Source organism: Herpailurus yagouaroundi, unplaced genomic scaffold (genome assembly GCF_014898765.1).
Source record: "Herpailurus yagouaroundi ecotype Mexico unplaced genomic scaffold, PumYag 208, whole genome shotgun sequence".
Lineage (NCBI taxonomy): Eukaryota > Metazoa > Chordata > Mammalia > Carnivora > Felidae > Herpailurus > Herpailurus yagouaroundi.
Window position 1 is genome coordinate 8,022,539 of NW_024412439.1, and position 21,747 is coordinate 8,044,285.

Consider the following 21,747-nt stretch of genomic DNA (forward strand, 5'->3'; position numbering starts at 1 on the left):
GGCATGTGACTTCAGCTTGTCCAAGAGAGAGACGCTTTCTCTTTCCTCTGAACCTGAGTGGGGAAGCGTGGAGATCTGCAAGTTGCTGGCAGCCATCTTGGAACCATGAGGAGAGCCAACCTGAGAGCAAACAACTCTCAGGGGAAAGCAGAAAGACCAATCTGAATCCTTGATAATATCACTTGTTTCAGGTTCCTTGAATTGGAATTTACTTTTAATAAAAACTTTGATATATCTTAAGAAAGCTCTTATACAAATAGTCAATACCCACCCACTCCATTCCTGTATCACTTCTTTTCTGAAATCAGCTTCAGCTAAGGGCTACAGACATAAGACAACTGTGTGTCCACACTCCCTTCTATATTGGCATTTGTTCCACTTTGCCATGCATTGTCTAGGTCAACCATCCCTCATCTGAAATTGTGAAATCCACATGCTTTGAAAAGACAGAAACTTTGAGATAGATAGAGTTAAAAAGAAAATCATAGGCCCAAGATGGAGTCACTTATGCTAGGCCAAGTCACCAAACAAAGGCTTAATGCCTATCCTAACTACAACTTCAACCTCCCCTAAAAATGTAGTCTTAACCAATCAGTCAGGAATTTTCTGGTCAGCACCAGTGAGGTCATCTGTCACAAGGGCCCTCTCTATCCTTCAGAGGATGATGAGGTAATCTGCATGATAAGACTCTCTGTCCTTCCCAGTAGGGGCAGTGGGGGAAGGGGACCTTGCCTGAAATAATCCTTTATTTTCTTTTGTTAATAACCTATTGGCCCATCCTGCTTCCTATAAAAACCTTCCATTTTGTACAACTCCTCAGAGGTCGCCCCACTTGCTAGATAGGATGCTACCCAATTCATGAATCGCTTAATAAAGCCAACTGGATCTTCAAATTTACTTGGCTGAATTTTGTTTTTCAACCATAGATACATTTGCACCTTGGCAGCAAGATTTGCCTTAAACTGACGCAGAGATATTTATCTGTACTTTTCCCACTTTGTGTGAATATGTGCAGAGATCATTTCTCTGCAGAAACAAGTATTTGATTCTCTGGTGCTGCTGCCGACCCTGCCGGGGATGCTAAGCAACACAGGCCTACGACTCCGAACCCAAAACCTTTGGGGCCAGGTGTGTTTGGAACCCAGTGTCTTTATGACTTCAGGGAAGTTTTCCAGTGCACATGACTCATATTACCCTACCGGGAGTATATATTACATATATACATATATAGTTCTTTGGGGATGCCAGGAGAAACCACCTACAAAGCAGGAAGGACATTCAAAGCTCCTTGCCATAACAGTAGGGACCCACTGACTTCCATCAGGGACGGACGCCTTGGTGGTCAAGGAAAGTTCTTTCATCAATACAGTACCAAGCTACAGTGTCCCTGAAAGAGAAATTAATGTCCGTATGACACTGGAATGGCGAATGCATGAGACTATTTACTTGTCAAAACCCCTAGCCTATGCAACACAAAAAGTATAATGTAAACTACTGACCTGTCAGTATTAATATTATGTATTAATATTGGCTCCTCAATTGTAAACAATATACTGCACTAAGACAAATAGGGGAAATTGTGAGGGTAGAGGGAGAGAGGAGATAGGCAACTCTAAACCTTCTGCTCAATTCTTCTATTAATATAAAACTGCTTTAAAAATAAAGTCTATCAAGGGGCGCCTGGGTGGCTCAGTCAATTGAGCGTCCGGACTTCGGCTCAGGTGATGATCTCACAGTCTCTCTGTCTCCCTCTCTCTCTGCCCCTCCGCCACTTGCACGCTGTCTCTGTCTCTGTCTCAAAAATAAACATTAAAAAAAAAAAGATTAAACAAAGCATGCACGTACAGCTCTTGGAACCACTGGCAGCATAGACCAAGCTCGCAGTGAAGGTTAGCTCTCATTAGCTTTTTACTCTCCAGCATTATAATTCTCTTGTCTAACTCTTGAAGAAAGAAATTTCATAGACCATAGTCAGTGTGTCCATTCTGAGATTAGAGGAACAGAGTGGCCAAAGGCTGAGTGAAGAAGGAGCAGTTTCCACCCCGTGTCACCCAACAGAGAGGGGCAGCAGGCCTTATAAGGGGTTTCTAGCTCCAGGCTTTAGGTAGGGATGGTGGCCTGTGAGAGAGCTAGCAGAAAGTCTCATACTGTCACGGGCACATTCTGGAGAAGACACATGTAAACAGAGGCAATGAAGTAAGTCCCACAGCCTAGGGCATGTTGTCTTTCTAAAAGAGTAGCTGGAGAACCCAGTTAACCCCTTGATATACCAGTACAAGGAACCATTTCAGAACATGTTTGCTGAAGCCAGACGCATCATTGTACTGGGCAGCACACTGGACCAGATAATCTGAAAGACACCATCTAGCTTGTCCATGGTTCCTCCTTATAAGCCCCCACCTGTTCTCTCAGAGTGTCTCCATAGCTCTGCCCACACATGCAATCAGAAATCTCATCTGATCCCCAACTCCCACTCTCCATCCCAGTCTGTGCTCCAGTCCAGATCTGCTTCGCCAATGTATTATTGCCTTCTGCAATTTCCTTTTCCTTTCTGGACCTCCAGTGGCTTCTACTGCTTCCAGACCCAAGGTCATGAGTTCTCCCAGGCACCGAAGTTTGTAGTGCATTCAACAGATTCCCCTTTACCCAGGCAAACTCTTAGGTCAGTCTTCCTCCACAAAGGCCCTCCACTGAAAGAAAATACCCCATTGAATATCTGTAAAAGGGGTCTGCCCGCTTTTCTTTCCAGACCATCTCCACCATTTACCACTGACTGATCTGAAATGAGTCCTTCGAAATTCCTCGCCATTGGCAGTCAGTCATTCCTCCTGGGGTAATCTCCTAGCTCCTGTGAACTATTCTACCCTTTTTAAAACTGTTTTTTTCTAATCTAACATCTCTCCATGATCACTGTATTTACCTGATTAGAGTTCTCTGAGCTTTATTTACATAGCTAAAATTTAGAGGACTAACATTTCTAGTGTTGGTGAGGATGTGAGGACACTGGGGCTCTCATACCTTGCAAGTGGGAGCATAAAATGGTAAAACCACTTTGAAAAAGTGTTTGACAGTTTATTCTAAAGTTAAACATACACCACCCTAGACTTAGTAATTCCACTCTAGTTATTCATCCAGAAGAAATAAAAATACAAGCCCACACAAAGACTTTTATGTGTATGGTCATGGAACCTCTGTCAACAATAGTAAAAAAAAAAAAAAAAAAAAAGAACCAAAACAAACAAACAAACAAACAAACAAAAAAACCAACCAACTAGAAATGATCCAAATATCCATCAACAGGAGAATGGATAAACACACTATTACATTTTTACATAGTTAGATAAATCTCAAAAACATTAGGCTGAATAAAGAAGCCAGACACAAAAGGGTACACACTGAAGATTCAATTTATATGAAGTCCCAGAACAAATAGAACTAATTTATGTGAAAAACAATCAGAAAGTGGCCACATTTGTGGTTGGGATTGACTGGGAAGAGATGTAGGAAACATTCTGAGATGGTGAAAATGTTTTGTATCTTTAATCTAAATGGTGGTTACAGAGGTAGATACACAGGTGAAATCTCACTGATCTGTATATACCTCAATTTTTAGAGAGTTTACATACTGTGACACAGAATCCAAAACTTACTTGTGTAATATAATTAAAATGCATTTCATCAACACTAAGACACATTCCCCCACATTTGAACATTCCTGAAGTCAGGATGTGCCTTAGAATAAATGAGATGTCACAATTTATTGGCAGCATATTTTCTTTCCTAGAAGTACATAAAATAATGGTATCTCCTAGATTCACCAAAAATTGGTAGCTTCTATTTTTTTTTATTTTGCAAAATTCCTGCTAAACTCATAAAAATTAAACTTTCTCGCAGTACTCCTACCTTGGTAGCTTATCCATTCTCCCATTGGTAGTTCTCCAAGCACATACTTAAGCCTATTCACCACCCTAGGAATGCCCTGACTTTATGTCCTATTACATAACATTCTTTAAATCCACATCTTCAAGTTGTTTGAAGATGAAGTAAAATGGCAGACTGGTTCCAGCCCCACACGGTTCCAGCACCCACAGCTGAGGCTTCAGCCTCCACTACTAGGTGTAGCCATGTCTCAGCAGATGTCCTTGTGAAGCCAATGGCAGGGCAAACATGAACACAACTATGGCTCAGCAGCTCAGCTGTTCTTGTTGCCAATCCCACTCTGTCCTTGTCTGGTCCTAATGACTAGTTTCACAGAATGGAGAAGGGTCCAAGTGAAACCTTTCTCTTCCCAAAATTAGTGTAAAAAAGACTACAGTTTGGCTCACTAAGCATCTATTCCCAGCTTCATTATTCCATGCCATGCTCCATTATAGAAAGGCTGGGAAGCCAAATGCTAGCTTTTCCAACCTCCCTTGTAACTTATGGGAGCCACGTGACACAGTTCTGGCCCATGAAACATATTTTGAAATCTGTTGGTGTGGGTGAGGGGAGAAGGGACCTGGGAAAGCTTCTGATTTCTTGTTACTCTGCCTCCCAGTGATTTGTCTTGAACTTAGATGTGACGGTTGAAGCCAGAGAGGCTCTCTTGCAACCGTTAAACAGCAAGGATAGAGAACCACATGCCCTCCACGAGAAAACAGAAACAGTTTTGAAATCACAGTTACATTTTTTATGAATGTTAATGATCTTGTGGCTATGTTTCTAGGAGTCCTTATCTTTTGAAAGATCCATACTGAAATATGTATAGATTAAACGTGATGTCTAGAACTTGCTTCAAAATAGCCTAGTGGGGGCTGATGGGAAAGTGGATAGAGGTACAGATGAAACAAGATTGATAGATAAATAGATAACAGCGAAGCTAGATACAGACCCACATTCTCTCTACTGTTATGGATATTTTTAATTCTCCATAATAAATAGACTAAAAGATCTGGCAGAAAATACCCCTGTCATCAAGCTCAACATTATCAGTTGACTCTCACAAGGTTAACCTCACCAGTGATAAGTAAGTCATGTTGATAGCACATACCCCTACCCCCCCAACTGAGGCGATGAGAAGGGCACTCCAGCCCTGTGGTATTCTTCCCCAAAACCCATAACCCCAAACTAAGTACGAGGAAGCATTAGACAAAATCAAACCGAGGAACATTCTACGAAGACACCAGACCAGTCCACTTCAAAAAGTGTCAAGGTCGTGAAAAATAAGCAAAGACAGAGAAACTGTCACAGCCAAGGAGGAGCCTGGGGAGATATGAGGGGATGAATGCAATGAAGTACCCTGGATTGGATTCTGGAACAGGACAAGAACATTAGTGGGAAAACTGATGAAATTTCAATGACATCTGTAGTTTAGTTAATTGTAATGAACCCACACGAATGGCTTTCTCTTGACAAATGTACTATAGCTATAGGAGATGTTCACACCCAGAAGACTGGGTGAAGAATATAGGAGAACTCTTTGTATTTTCTTTGCAATTTCCCTGTGAATCTAAAATAATTCCAAACCAAAAGTTTATTTTGAAAAAAGTCTAAAAGGGAAGAATTTGTATTCCCAACGTTATTATTGAACCAATGGCATACTTTCAGATTTCCTGTAAAATAAAACACGTGTTTTATTTTTAATAAAAGTTAATTAGTCTGTTACTTGCAGCTGAATGAATTTGAACTGACGAAATGTGTTTATTGTTTGAGGTAATTAGCTTCTGAAACCCTCTGCTGACAACAATGCACTTGGCACCCTGCAGCAATGGGGCTGGTGGCTCCTGTGAGCAACCTTGGACCCCACTCTCTGCCCCTAGTTCACACAGGGAGAGCTGGGAAGTGAGGGGAAGAAGTCATCTCCTTGGGAACCTGCCTAAAGCAGACAAGTAGCATAACCCATTAGGAAGTATCTGTGACACTAGATCAACCAAAAAGCAACAGCTTTCTTTTCCGCTCTATTCATCAACTATAAAGAATTAGCGAACAAGATGGGAAAGAAGTCTCATATCAAGTAGCAACAAAAACTACAACATATCTGGGAATAAGTAATAAAATATGTGTGTGTATGTGTAGACCAAGATGTGTCTTAATAAAAGCACGAAGCTTTGCGGGACACAGAAGCAGACCTGACTAAATGAAGGACACATTATCATGTCCCTGGATATAAAGGTGCTTGTTGTAAAGATGTCAGTTCTTCCTAAATTAATCTGTAAGTTAAATATATTGCCAACCAAAGTTCTGATGTAAAACCTAAATCTCATCTACTATAAAAAAATTTACGCAAAGCGGATCATATATCTTAAGATGTAAAACTGTAACACATTTACGAGATAATGGAAGAAAAAAATCTTTGTGATCAAAGAGTTCTTGGACATGGCACCAAACACACAATCTGTCACAGAAAACTATAGGTAAACTGGACTTTATCAAAATTTAAAACTTTTGCTCTGGGAAAGGCACTGCTAAGAGAATGAGAGGGAAAACAAACGGTGGGCTAGGAAAAAGTATTTGCACATCACACACCCCTGATGCCCAGGGCCCAGTACAGGCTGGAAGTACTGGGTCCTTTGTTGAAAGTTATTAAGAGTTTCAAGACCATGAGTGTAGAGCGTCACATGAAGTGGGGGGCCCTTCTGAGCGTGGGGTCTGTGTGACTGCAACAATCACACTCCCAACAACAGATCTGTGTTCAGAATACACAAAGAACTCTCAAAACTCAATGGTTAAGGAAACAAATAACACATTTTAAAAATGGGCAAAAGATGTGAACAGGCACTTCACCAATTAGGAGAATAGGATGGCAAACAGGCACACAAAGAGATGTTCACCATCATTGACCATGAGGGAAACACGGCTAGAGCCACGATGAGGTAACATTGCACTGGTCAGAATGACTACAGTAGAGAGAGCTGATACCACCAAGTGCTGGCAAGGACACGGAGGAGCTGGAGCTCTCAGGCCTCGCTGGTGGCAGGGCCAAACAGCATGCCACCCCGGCAAAGAGTCTGGCAGGTTTTTGTTTTTGTTGTTTTTTCACCAAGTTATACTCGCCATACAGCCCAGCCATCTCATTTTTTGGCATGTACCCAAGAAGAATGAAGAGTTACGTTCACAGAAAAATCTGTACACGAGTGTTTAAGATAGTTCTGTTCATAATGGCCCCAAACTGAAAACAACCTAAATGTCCTTCATCAGGGGAGAGCAGATAAGCTGTGGTTACCTCCACACAATGGAGTGCTACTTAACAATACACTCAAGAACTTGGATGAATCTCAAATGCATTGTGCCGAGTGAGCCTCAGAAGGCAACACACTGTAGGATTCCACTTATGTAACATTCTCAAACAGATAAAACTTTAGGGACAGAGAATTGATGGGTTGGAGGAAGATGTGACAACCAAGGGATGGCAGGAGGGAGTTCTGGGGCTACGAAACCATTGTGTATCCTGATTGTGATGGTACCAACACGTGTCTATGCTTGTGTCAAACTCACAGAACCATGCATCCCCCTGAAAGCCAATTTTATTATATACAAATTCTTAATTCCAGTGTAATTTTGAAATCGAACTTGACAAGCTAATACTAAAGGTCAGACAGAAGAGACAAAGAATGAGAATAACAGAAACATTTTGAAGCAGAACAATGTTTGAAGATTTGATCTCTCAGATTTGAAAATATCCTGTAAGATTATCATAACTGGCTGGTACAGAGACACAGATCTGTAGAAAGATAAATCAATCAATCAAAGAATCCGAAGCAGGCATACATACAAATTTGGTTTATGATAAAATTAACATTTCAGACCAACAGGAATAAGATGGACTATCCAATAAATGGTTGATAACAAATTAGTATCTATGTCTTTTAAAGTATAGTTATATCACATTATGTATAAAACAAACATTACATGCATTAAAGACCTAATTGTATGAAACAAGATTATAAAAGTCTGTGTGTGTGTGTTTACAAGAATGTTTGCTGAAGCATTGTTTGTACCAGCAAAGAGAAAGAGAGAAAGAAGATGAAACAGAAAGAAAGAAAGAAAGAAAGAAAGAAAGAAAGAAAGAAAGATCCATCAGAAGTTAAATAACATATATTCATACTAAGGAATAGGTATCCCAATTTTTTTTCAGTGTAGAGCTAATGTTTAATTGCTTCAGTGTAGAGCTAACAGAATAATTGCTTTATTAAAAAGATCTTTGGGGGGCACCTGGGCAGCTCAGTCAGTTAAGTGTTTGACTCTTGACATCAGCTCAGGTGGAGATCTCATGCTTGTGAGATTGAGCCCCATGTCAGGCCCCACGCTGGGCATGTGGCCTTTTTAGGATTCTCTCTCTTCCTCTCTCTCTGCCTCTCTCCCCTGCTCAAGCACTAGCTCTTTCTCTCTCTCTCTCTCTCTCTCTCTCTCTCTCTCTCTCTCTCAAAAAATAAATAAATAAACATAAATAAAAGACCTTTGGGTGTGCATATTAAAACCTCACACAACGTTGGGACACCTGGGTGGCTCAGTCAGTTGAGCATCTGACTCTTGATTTTGGCTCAGGTCATGATCTTATGGCTCGTGAGTTCAAGGCCCATGTCGGGCTCTGTGATGGCTCACATCCTGGTTGGGATTCTCTCCCTCTGCCCTTCCCTCCCTCTCTCTCTCTCTCAAAATAAGTAAATAAACTTAAAAAAAAAAAAAAAAAAACCACATACAACATGGTTTTGAGGGCCGTGCTCTGAACTGCTAATAGTGGAACAGAAGGCAAAGAGAGGAGGGACAGCCTTCACTTCTCACTCTACGTACCTCATTTTTAAAACCTATTCACTGCATACAGCGAGGTATTACTTACTATTAAACACCGACTTACTTGGTGACTACGTAACCAACACGAGGAGCCATGGGAGTCTGAGAGGCTGTCACGGGAGAAGGAACACTGTGCCAGGGGCCTGCCAGACGCTCTTGGCCAGCAGGGCTTTTTGTCCAGGCCCGGCCTGTCCCTTTGCCATACAGGCCCCTAGTTCCCCAGTAAGAAGTAGTTGTCGAGGAATAAAAAGAGTCTTCTGGCTAAGACCCAAGGTTTGTGAGTTTAGAAACTTGCCTTTTCTAATACTTTTCAAAAGACAAATAAAAACGAGAAGAAGAGAAAGCTAACACGGGGTTAAACTGTGGAAAAAATGTCCTGTGTTCTTAAAAATGACGGCCATAGTCAGTGTTACTAAGTGAGGTTCAGAGAGTGAATAGCTAATGACTAGAGCCACTGAAATCCCTTGAGAAGCATTTCCTGTGAGATTTATAAAAGCAGGCCACTAAGGAACATCAGCAGTGACAGCTTACACGTACACGTGTAATCATTTACACATAGACACACACATATGTACACATAAGCATTATATGTAGTGCATTTATAAAACCCTCTACACACAGCTTTGTATGTGATCCTTACAGCATCGCTATTACTATGACTCTGAAGTTATAGATAAGAAACTAGAGGGGCACCTGGGTGGCTCAGTCAGTTAAGCGGTTGAATCTTGATTTCGGCTCAGGTCATGATCTCATGGCTGGTGAGTTCAAGCCCCAAGTGGGGCATTGCACGTACATCGTGAAGCCTGCTTGGATTCTCTCTCTCTCCCTCTCTCGCTACCCCTCCCCTGTGCTCATGCTCTCTCTCTCTCTCTCTCTCTCAAAATAAATAAACATTAAGGAAAAAAAAGAAGTATGTTCTGCAGAAGACACAAGAGGAAACACTGCAGCTTCTTTAGAAAAACACACAGATCAATCTCATTTCAGAAATGGAAAGACACAGTGTGAAAAACATGGTTCTAAAAAAATATTTAGTGATTATATAAATACAGCACATATATTTATACACACACATAAAAACACCTTTTGCTAGAATTATTGATGCCTCAAATAATAGAAATGCAATTCAAAATTACTTCAACAGAATAAACAATACTACTCCAAAGGTGAATTCCGTCTTGTATCCTAAAGTCAGTCACTTTAATTTTACTTATATAATTTTACTCACTGCTACCAGGGAATTTCTTTAGCTATGCTCTTAATCTTATAGTTATTTTGCTTCAGTAAATCGGAGCTCTATTTGGAGGTCACAGTTAATTATCACAAGGTCATTGAGTAAAATTACCCTCTTATGACACAGTCTACCACTTTAAAGGAACTGACATAGCTTTCTACAAACAATAACAAGAAAAAAAATTTTAAGTGTAACGTATACAGTTTTTTATAAAAAAAAAAACATTTGTTTTTGGTTGCAAGTCAACAGTCTTTGGAACTGTAAAACACATTTTGTAATGTAATATAATTTGTGGGTTTGAGCCCCAATTTCTCTGCTCATCTTAACCAAGAGACTTAGCAACTGAGCTTGAGGACGAGCAGTACAGAGTAACGATGGGTTTACTGAAAATCTGAGGTAACTATGTGCTGGTCTTTTTCTTCCCACAAGATGGGACAGCGGGCTGAGTGCCCACCTTCGCACTGCACCTGGATCAACAGTCCCCCAACCCCTCAAGGCTTCTTTTACAACCGCTACCAGGCGCCTATAGTTTCCATTTTCAGCTGTAGTTTCCAACTAGGCGTGAGGCTTCTCGCTAGACCTTACCTTCTCCACAGATACAAAGGAGAGTGTAGACGGGGGCATCCCTAACCTTTCTAATGCCTCCCAATCCAACAGTGTTTTGTTGAGCAAATACCCACCAGACACTGGGGTAGGGATTGTGGACACTCTGTCTCCACAGGGCTCTCATTTGAGCAGGTGAGTGGACATGAGGCTCAAAATCAAAATAATGAGCCTCACTTGTGAAACCAGTTCATTGGCTCCAGTGAGAGTACATAACAGAGTACCTGCCTAGTCTGGGGGGGTATCCTGTAAAGCTCTCCCAAGGAGGGGACTTTTATGCTGAGGCCTCAAAGCTGAGTAGGTGTCAACAGTACCAAGAATGGTGTTTGAGGTGGGGTGCCTGGGTGGCTCAGTTGGTCGAGCATCCAACTTCAGCCTAGGTCCTGATCTCACAGTGTGTGGGTTTGAGCCCAAGTCGGTCTCTCTGCTGTCAGCTCAGAGCCTGCTTGGGATTCTCTCTCTCTCTCTCTCTCTCTCTCTCTCTCTCTCTCTCTCTCAAAACAAACAAACAAACAAACTTGGGGCACCTGGGTGGCTCAGTCAGTTAAGCGTCTGACTTCGGCTCAGGTCGTGATCTCAAGGTTCATGACTTTGAGCCCCACATCCAGCTCTGTGCTGACAGCTCAGAGCCTGGAGCTTGCTTCTGATTCTGTGTCTCCCTCTCTCTCTCTGCCCTTACCTGCTGGTGCTCTCTCTCTCTCTCTCTCTCTCTCTCTGTCTCCCTCTCTCTCTCAAAAATAAATCAAACATTAAAAAATGTTTTAATAAAAAATTATAGGTATTTTCATATCGTCTTTCAGCATTGTAGGTATTTCAAAATATGGTTTAGAAAGCATCACCACTCTGAAGGTATAACAGTTACAGATCTGCCTCCGGATCTTATGTGACAAATGCAAATATATTTATTCCTTTTATTAACACAGATTTTAAAATATTTTGATAACTGTATTTCAGAATAACGGTTTATTTTGAAATCTTGAAATAATGTTTCATTGTATTCATTTAAAAGCATTATTCTGGGGGGCACCTGGGTGGCTCAGTCAGTTGAGCATCGAACTTCGGCTCAGGTCATGATCTCACAGCTGGTGAGTTCCAAGCCCCACATCAGGCTCTGTGCCGACAGTTCAGAGCCAGGAGCCCGCTTCAGATTCTGTGTGTGTCTCTCTCTCTCTCTGCCCCTAACCCACTCGCATTATGTCCCTGTCTGTCTCAAAAATAAGTAAACATTAAAAACATTATTCTGGGAGCACCTGGTTGGCTCAGGTGGTTAAGTGTCTGACTATTGATTTTGGCTCAGGTCACGATTCCACGGTTTGTGAGATCAAGTACTGCGTCAGGCTCCATGCTGATAGTCCGGAGCCTGCTTGGGATTCTCTCTCTGCCCCTCCCCCCCCTCAAAATAAATAAACTTAAAAAATCTTTAAAAAATAACAACATTATTCTGGGGTGTCTGTGGCACAAAAACAGGCAGAGACAGCATCGGCAAGGCAGTGGCCACGTAGAGTAGAGTACATAGTAATCAGGGTGTGGAGTTGGAGATAAAGGTAGATGAAGTTTGGATTGGTTGGGTGAGTGGGGCCTTAAAAGCCAAGGAGAGAATCCATAAGGCCTGGTGGATTGTTATCATCTAAGAAATGTGATAGTTGACTGAACAGCTATATCAGGGCTTCTCAAACTTTAATATGATAAAAAATCACATGGAGAGCTTTTGAAAACACAGATTCCCCGGGCCCCGCCTGCAGACTGGGATTCAGTAGGTCTCAGGCAGGGTCCCAAGACCTGCATTTCTAATAACCTCCCAAGTGATGCTGACATGGCCTGTCCACACAGAAATGCACACAGGAAACCAAAACTCAGAGATGCTGTGGTAAAGTTCTATGTTGTGTTAATGCTTTCTTGCATTTGGCAGTAAGGTGCAAGTACAAAACCAAAAAGAACGAAGGCCCGTGGCTAAACAAATATGTGAACAACTTAGAATGATAAAGGCAGACTTGTGCTAAGACCTTTTATAATGCCAGCGTGCATGGTCACTCTTCAGAAGGACATAGCATGCGGTGTGTCTTAAGCTTTTATGACCACAAAGTCCCTTTATTGTCAGTGGTGCTGGACTAATTATCCAGAGGACACATGGTGAGGAAAGCTGTTCTCTGGTACCTCTGGAAGAAGTCTCCCCAGCAGGCAAATACCAGAGACAGTTAAAAGCAGTCTATAGATAAAGACATTTTAAAGCCTTTGCCCACGGGTCCTGAGTAGCTCAACCAACATCCCAAGATTCAATTGAAGACATTTTCCAGAAGTTCAATTTTCTCATTTCACTTAAATTATTGATTTTCCTGAATGCCAGCTTAGAATCACTGTTGAACTTAGAATCCCCTCAGGGAGGAGGGCCTATCTAAACATCCGGCTACCCCAACCAGGCCCCATGGTTTCTGAAGCATTGAACAAATACAGGTAGCTCTGTGTTTCCTGCCTTTCTCCTATCTGTACAGGGAATTTTTTTTTAAGTTTACTTATTTTGAGGGAGAGAGAGAGAGAGAGAGAGGGAGAGAGAGAATCCCAAGCAGGCTTCATGCTGTCAACACAGAGCCCAACACAGGGCTGGAACTGACGAACTGTGAGATCATGACCTGAGCCGAAGTTGGAAGCTTAACCAACTGAGCCACACAGGCACCCCAAGTTTATTTACATATTGAGAGAGAGAGAGAGACAGAGAGAGAGAGAGAGAGAGAGAGAGAGGCAGTCAGAGGGAGAGGGAGGGAGGGAGGGTGGGAGAGAGAATCTCTAGCAGGCTTCACGCTGTCAACACAGAGCCCAACACGGGGCTCAAACCCACAAACCGTGAGATCATGACCTGAGCTGAAATCAAGAGTTAGACACTTAACCGACTAAGCCATCCGGGTGCCCCTGCACAGGGCACTTTAGATTAAGCACAGGTGTGTGTGCTAGACATACATAAACACCACCACACCCATGGGTACATATACACGTAGGCATCTAATCCTCAATCCATTTCTTCACCTAATTTTTACTTGGAGGACTGTTGAAGATTGACCAGCTAACATTTCCCCATGAGGTTATGACATATCTTAGGAGTTTCAGGGGTTATTTTTGTTCTTATTGCTCAAAGGGGAAAGAGTACAGGCTTGAGCCTCCCACAAGGCAATTGAAAAGAGCAAACGCCCGTGTTCACTGACAGTTCGTAAAAGGGACAAAGGATGAGAAAATCCACTCGAACTTCCACCTTTAAGTTTCTCGGACGACCAGAAGAACTGGGTCTCCACAGCATATGGTTTCTCAAAGCTTGGCCTTTGGCCGCATTCCTTTTGAAGTATGCTTTTCGGGTCTTGCCAAGTCCCAGCTTCCACACAGGACTTTGGATGACATTACCATCCTTTCCTTCAAATAAAAAAACCTTCTTCCTCAAGACCTAAAAATACTCCTCAGCCTTGGAGTACAGCCTTGTTTTTATCAACGCCTGTTCACTGGACCAGTTGTTAGACTGGGACAAGCCAAAAGCACAAAGAAAAAGCAGCAGTTTTGAGGACCCTGATCCACACTACTGGGGTCTCCTTGAAATGTCCAGATCACAGAAATAGCAAAAATCTTTCCATGTTCAGTCATAGAATACCATTCCTACCCCCAACTCATACTTTTTCTCTTTCCTATTTTTTTTTTTTTTTTTTAGGAGAGGGGATGATCTTAGCAAGATGGAATATTTTTTTTAATTGAAAAAAATTTTTAACGTTTATTTATTTTTGAGAGACACAGCATGAGTAGGGGAGGAGCAGAAAGAGAGGGAGATACAGAATCGGAAGCAGGCTCCAGGCTCTGAGCCGTCAGCACAGAGCCTGACACAGGGTTCGAACCCACAAACTGTGAGATCATGACCTGAGCCGAAGTCGGATGCTCAACCAACTGAGCCACCCAGGCGCCCCTTGAGTTTTTATTCTTGCTTCTAAGATAAACAGATCAGGATTTGGTTAACTGAATTCTTTTTCTCATTCCTAAAAATTGACTTTAAATCTCATTTAAATTGAGTAAAATAAAATTTTCTCAGAAAGCATTAGATACATTTCACTTTAAGTCGCGTATGTGATGATTTTAGTGCTCGATGGTATAGTATTCTATAGCAACTCATGGCCGTGTTGTCCTGATTAATAGCCCCAAATTTAGGGGGTTAAATATTTATTCACATCAAGTCAAACTCATGTGCCCAGCATTTGAGGCGCGTTGCTGTCACATGCTGTGGGCAGGCTTGGGCAGGAAGCATATTTGCTGGTGGAAGTCATAGCTGTTTCCAGTCTCAATAGGGGTCAGTGGGAGGGAGGACTGTGGTCAAGGAAGAGAGTGGAGGGTTGGGTGCCCTGACAGTATGATCAAGTGAGGTCAGGGGAGGGAGAGATCAAGGGCAGAGGAGGAGCCTAGCAGTGGCGAGGCCACTGCAGATACAGGGGATGGGAAACCAATCAGAGTGCAAAACTGACTGGAAAATAAGGAAACTGGGGGAGTTGGAGGGTGGCAAATGGTCTGAGAAAAGGCAAAAAGCTCATACAGCAGGTGCTCTAGTCAGCCTGGTTTGCAGTTTGGGGACAGGATGTTTTGTTCCTAATGAGTTAGTTGTAGAATCAGCTTCTGATTGTGTGGCCCAGTCTCTCTTGAGACTCATCCCTCACACACGGGGTCCACTCCGGTCAGACGAGACAACTCCCACCTCCTCAAACAGACTTCAAATTACCCCTCTTTCTCCCTCTATCCCTTCTGTCTCCATTCTTGCCCCTCACCTAGAACTCCTTTCTTCCTGGATTGCCTCCTGTCAAATCCAGGGTGTTCCCTCACAAGCCATCGGAGATGTCATTATTGTGAAGTCGTCCCTGATCCCTCACTGACGACATCTGCGTGTACTGTCACAGCCAGTGCACTAATTTCGAGGTGACTGAGAGAACAGGGTAGCGGGGGGGGGGGGGGGGCCGCCCAGAGAAGCTATCCCAGCCCTACACTGTATTTTAAGCTCTAAACTTAAAATTCTCCTGCATTCTGGAATAACTATTGTTAGCTTCATATCAGTACATCATCTTACCTTCCGCAGGATATTGCACGATGACAGGTTGAGGCTGGCAGTTGGTTTACTAACTTACATCCTAACAGTCAACCTGAAGGAGTCAGAGCAATTCTGGGATGAGTAGCATTCAGAGTTACATATATTCAGCATTATAAACAAGGGAGAGTGGAGAGGAAAATCTTTATTTGGGGTCCACTCTGTTTAGGCAAGCCATTCCACACCCCTCTGGATCACAGTTTGTACAAATATGAAAAGAGAAGAGTTCATCTGCCTTATCCATATCCCAGAGCTTTGAAAGGAAAAAGTTGAGATAATGCCTATAATATGTTTACAGGCTAAAAAATGCCATGTACATAGTGACATTGGCAAAATGTTCATTTATTCCCTATTCAACTAATATGCACTGATGCTTATTACTTGATAAGCAGGAGGAAAACAGAGACCATGTACATACTGACTATACCTCTTAATTGGATAATTAACTGGATACAACTTGGTAAATGAGTGCTGAGATGTGCATTTTTCTCTACATCCACCATTAAGAAATCATTTCTCTTGACTTTCATTCTTTTGTTGTTCTTTTTCCAAATTTCTAGACAACCCATATACCTATGTTATTTTTGTAATTAGAAAAACAAACACTGGTTTTAGTCCCAAGGGAGTTTGTATTGCTTCTCCCAAATGTCACCATGAAAGGTCACCCAACTCCCTTATCTACCTATAGATCATTTGCCTTGTGTAGAATTGCTGGATGTTAGGCACCAAGTATGGTCCACACTTCCTCTCTCCTAAGTGCTAAACAGGTATGCTTTACATACCACAGGCCTTTGGATTTTTTTTTTTAATGTTTATTTATTTTGAGAGAGAGAGAGAGAGAGAGAGAGAATCCCAAGCAAGCTCCACACTGTCAGCACAAAGCCCACTGTGAAGCTCAAAATCACAAACTATGAGATTGTGAGCTTGATTTCTTAGCTGAAGTCAAGAGTTGGACGCTTAACTGACTAAGCTACCCAGGCACTGCAAGCCTTTGGATTCCAATATTTTAGTACAGCATATTTCCAGAAACTTCCTGAACAGTTCCACCCATGAGTGTTCACAAATACAAGCTTTCCCTCTCCCACACCTATTTCAAATAAGGAGCAAAACATGTATTATTTGAAAGCTCAAGGGCACCTATGGCTCAGTCAGTTAAGTGTCCGACTTAGACTCAGGTCGTGATCTCACAGCTCGTGAGTTCCAGCCCTGAGTCAGGCTCTGTGCTGACAGTTCAGAGTCTGGAGCCTGCTTTGGATTCTGTCTCCCTCTCTCTCTGCCCCTTTCCCGCTCACGCTCTTTCTCTCTCTCCTTCAAAAATAAACATTAAAAATTTTTTTGAAAGTTCAATCTGAAACTACTAAAGAGAACCATGTAATATATGACAAAATCAAGTTATAAATGGCTTTTGAATGATCCTCACCATTTCTCTTGAAAACTTTAAATTATGAGTGCTCCCATAGGCCATTTTGCTATTTTCTTATAAAGTAGATTCTCAGAAAATTCTATGACTGGACATTTGGAAAAGGGACCTTTTCCTTGGTGCAAAGGCATCAAGATTAGACCAAAGGACCAACACTTCTGGAAAACAACATCAACACCCAAGCTGATGGGTCTGGGATCCAGTCTACAGAAATGAGAGAGAAGTAGCCACTGGAAAACTTACCTCTTAGATTCTGACTCCTCTGGGACTCAGTCTCTCATCTCTTTAATTCTGTGGTCAGACTTCTTTCAATTCCATCCTTGCTTTTGTTTCATACTTTGGAGGAATCCTCTTTTGATAAATCACCACCTTTTGTTTTTAAACAGTAATACGTGCACTTGGCATGACATTCAAAAGGTACCAAGGGTATAGGTATGAAACATCAGTCTCCCCTCCACGTTCAGTTCCTCTCCCTGGAGATGACCAGCTAACCAATTTTTAGAGCATTCCTTTCTTTTTCACTTCCACAACCAACTCCCTAGACCAGGCTCTCATGTCTCCACTCTTATCTTAATATAACAGCTTACACCAGCTTGTCTCTTTCTAAGCCAGACTACCCTTCTTCTATCAGGTAGAAGAACCATGAAAAATGTCTGGGAAAGACTGATCTGGATTTTAATATACATAAGACATAGAAGTGATACAAAAAGGGAGGAGAGCATTCCATGGCAGTGGGGAGCCTGGCAAGTGCTCTGCAAATGTTTCTCAGGTAATTGAAGTGATCAATGAAACAAGCAGGTCTTGTTAGAGGAATCAGAAAGGAAACTACTTTACTGCAACAGAATACAGAGGAAGACTGAACAAAAGATAGGGGCCATAGTAATCACAATAATTAACATCTATTGAATTAGTATTAGGTGCCATACACTTTTCTAAGCTTCTAAGCATTCTATTATCTTACTTACTCCTCAAATCCCCTTATGGGGTATTACTTCATCATCCAGCTTATAGATCAGGGAACAGAGCCTTGGGAAGGTTTAGTAAATTTCTAAGGATATCGAATTGATGTGTAGTCAAAAGTCAAATCCAAGATCCAATTTCAGTTGACAGGGACAAGAGTGATTAGGATAGAGAAACATGGACCATCTGAAATTTGAAATCTGAAATTTGTAAACTAGAATTTGGGGGATATTTTCCATATGTTCCCACCATTCTCAGTATTGAGAAAGATCAAACAGATGCATAAAACTTGGCTCCTTCCCTGCAGAGAACTTGTACTGAGTTTTTTTAATGTTTTTTTCTTTTTTGAGAGAGAGAGAGAGAGAGAGAGAGAGCACGTGTGAGAGTGGGGGAGGGGCAGAAAAGAGTGGGACAGAGGATCCAAAGTGGGTCTGTGCTGATAGCAGAGAGCCCGATGCGGGGCTCATGAATGGTGAGATCATGACCTGAGCCAAAGTCAGACACTTAACCAACTGAGCCACCCAGGTGCCCCTACACTGTATTTTTTTTAAAGCTACTATCACATTGTTCTGCAGGTGACCTGAGCCACTTCCCTAGTGATCCTCTTGGTTTCTCAGAGTACAAGCTCCTGAAGACAGGGTCAATGGCCACTGTTTCCTTTGAACTTCCTCCCTCTGCACAGACCAGCATTCACTCTTGAATTCCTTCTGTTACTGAGTTGTTACTAGGTCTAAATGTGACAGATATCCCAAAGGTAAGGAATTGAAGGTAGAAAGCCCCTGACTCATTAGACCAGTGGCCAAAACATTGGTGAAGTCAAGAAAAATGCCCTAAATAAATGTACATCTTTGGCTTATTTGCAGAGTGGAAAAGCAGATTATCATGACTGACATATTCCTAGGCCCTAGTTCTCAGAGAACATCTACCAGTCATAAATCATGAGCCAAGTGGCACAAGGAACAATTAAGGAATATTTCTCAACCACTGGAAATGAGGCTTCTCCTTTTCTTTTTTACAGCAAAAAATAATATATTAGACAGCTTCTACCTGTAACTATGGTATTCACCAAAGGATTTTACCACCTGAAGAAGCAGAATACATAATGATGAGATGACTAAAAATGAAGGAAATTTTACAAAGAACACAAAATAATGAATTTCTTTATATATATAGATTTTAATTTAAATACAAATTAGTTAGCATATTTATAATGTTAATCATAATATAATAATGATTTCAGGAATAGAATTTAGTGATTCATCACTTATATAAACACCCAGTGCTCATCCCAACAAGTGTCTTCCTTAATGCCCATCACCCATTTAGCCCATCCCCCCACAGAATACCCCACCAGGAACCCTCAGTTTGCTCTCTGTATTTAAAAGTGTCTTATGGTTTGTCTCCCTCTTTGTTTTTATCTTATTTTTCCTTCTCTTCCCCTATGTTCATCTGTTTTGTTTCTAAAATTTCACATATGAGTGAAATCATATGATTATTTGTCTTTCCCTGACTGACTTATTTCACTTAGCAGAATATACTCTAGTTCCATCCACATTGTTTCAAATGGCAAGATTTCATTCTTTTTGATTGCCAAGCAGTATTCCATTGTATATATATACACCACATCTTTATCCATTCATCAGTTGATGGGCATTTGGGTTCTTTCCATACTTCAGCTATTGTCGATAACACTGCTATAAACATTGGGGTGCATATGCCGCTTCGAATCAGCACTCCTGTATCCCTTGGATAAATACCTAGTAATGCAATTGCTGGGTTGTAGGGTAATTCTACTTTTAATTCTTTGAGCAACCTCCATACTGTTTTCCAGAGTGGCTGCACCAGTTTGCATTCCCACCAACAGTGCAACAAGGTTCCTCTTTCTCCGCATCATTGCCAACATGTTGTTGCTTGAGTTGTTAATTTTAGCCATTCTGACAGGTATGAGGTGGTATCTCACTGTGGTTTTGATTTATATTTCCCTGATGATGAGTGATGTTGAACATTTTTTCATGTGTCAGCTGTCTGGATATCATCTTCGGAGAAGTATCTATTCATGTCTTTTGCCCATTTCTTCACTGGATTATTTGTTCTTTGGGTATTAGTTTGATAAGTTCTTTATAGATTTTGGGTACTAACCTTTCTCTGATATGTCATTTGCAAATATCTTCTCCCATTCTGTCAGTTGCCTTTTAGTTTTGCTGATGTTTCCTTCGCTGTGCAAGAAGCTTTTTATCTTGATGAGGTCCCAACAGTTCATTTTTGCTTTTGTTTCCCTTGCCTCCAGAGACGTGTCAAGTAAGAAGCTGCTGTGGCCAATAATAAAAATTTAATAAAGCGTAAAGATAATGCACATGGGCAGCAGGAACGGAATAAGAAAATATCAAAATATCGGTTTGGCACTAAAAATGGCTGCTTACTATCAGGAGACAGAGCCACAGCTCATCTTAAGGCAGAGCTGCCCACCCAGTGTGTCCTGGCATCAGAAAGGTTACAGATGTGCCACGAAAACATTGATCCCTTCAGTCTTGAGATGGCTGGATGCGCTGGGAGGCCAGAGCATTGGGAAGTGGTCTCTAGCTGTGAGAAGCCTACCCAAGGGCTCCTCAAAGGGTAGCCTGGCTGAGTCAGAGTCTGACAGTGTACCCTCCAATCCCCAAAGGAGGCAAGTACAATGGTGGTGTTTACCATGGGCTGAGTGGAAGCAAGGAGGACATTTACTTCTGCAGCCAGCTGGGAGTGTGAGGCTGCCAGCTGCAGGCAAGGGACCCCTGGAGATGCCGGGAGGGTTGGCGTTCCAGGATGCCCGGGACAGGGCATGCAGCCCAGAGTGCGGCCAGCCAGAGTAGGCATGCTGGAAGGCCAAGTAGGTTTTCCAGGTGGAGGCAGCTCCAGAACTTGCACTTTGAATGCATCAGGCACTTCTGTGTATTTGTGGCTGATGTGCCCTTTTAATGGTGACCAACCAAGCAGCAGGGCGACTTCTTTAACACGTAGGCTTTTTGAAGATTAGAGCTTCAACATCTTCGGAAATATTTGATATTGAAAGAATTCAAGTGGATTCAAAATTTATTCTCATTAATCTAGAAATTTCAACATTATATTTGTCGGTAAGGAAAAAAGAAGAGCTGGTGAATTTTTAAGATATAATTTCAGTAGTTGTAAAAAAAATATGGCTTTACATTTTGATTGCCTTCTTGTACAAACTTTGTGCAAACTTTATAATTACTTGATAGTAATTATCAAGAATGCAAATACTGTATGTCATCGTTTTAAAAGATTTGATCAGGAAATGTGTGTCATTTTTTCAAGTATAAAGCCACATATAAACAAATTTTGTTTAGGGACGTCTGGGTGGCTCAGTCAGTTAAGCGTCAGCTCAGGTCATGATCTCATGGTCCCCAGGTTCGAGCCCTGAATCTGGCTCTCTGTGCCCAGAGCCCGCTTCGTATCCTCTGTCTCCCTCTCTCTCTGCCCCTCCTCTGCTCACACACGCTCCCCCTCTCTCAAAACTAAACAAGCATTAAGAAAAAAAAAAAAAAAGTTTTGTTCATGGAATCTAGCTGAAATTTCTCCTGAAAAGTTTAAGATCTTCTTTGGAAGTTTCAGGCACAGTCAGTATTTAGTATTTTTCTTAATGTAAATATATCATATTTACATCACATAAAT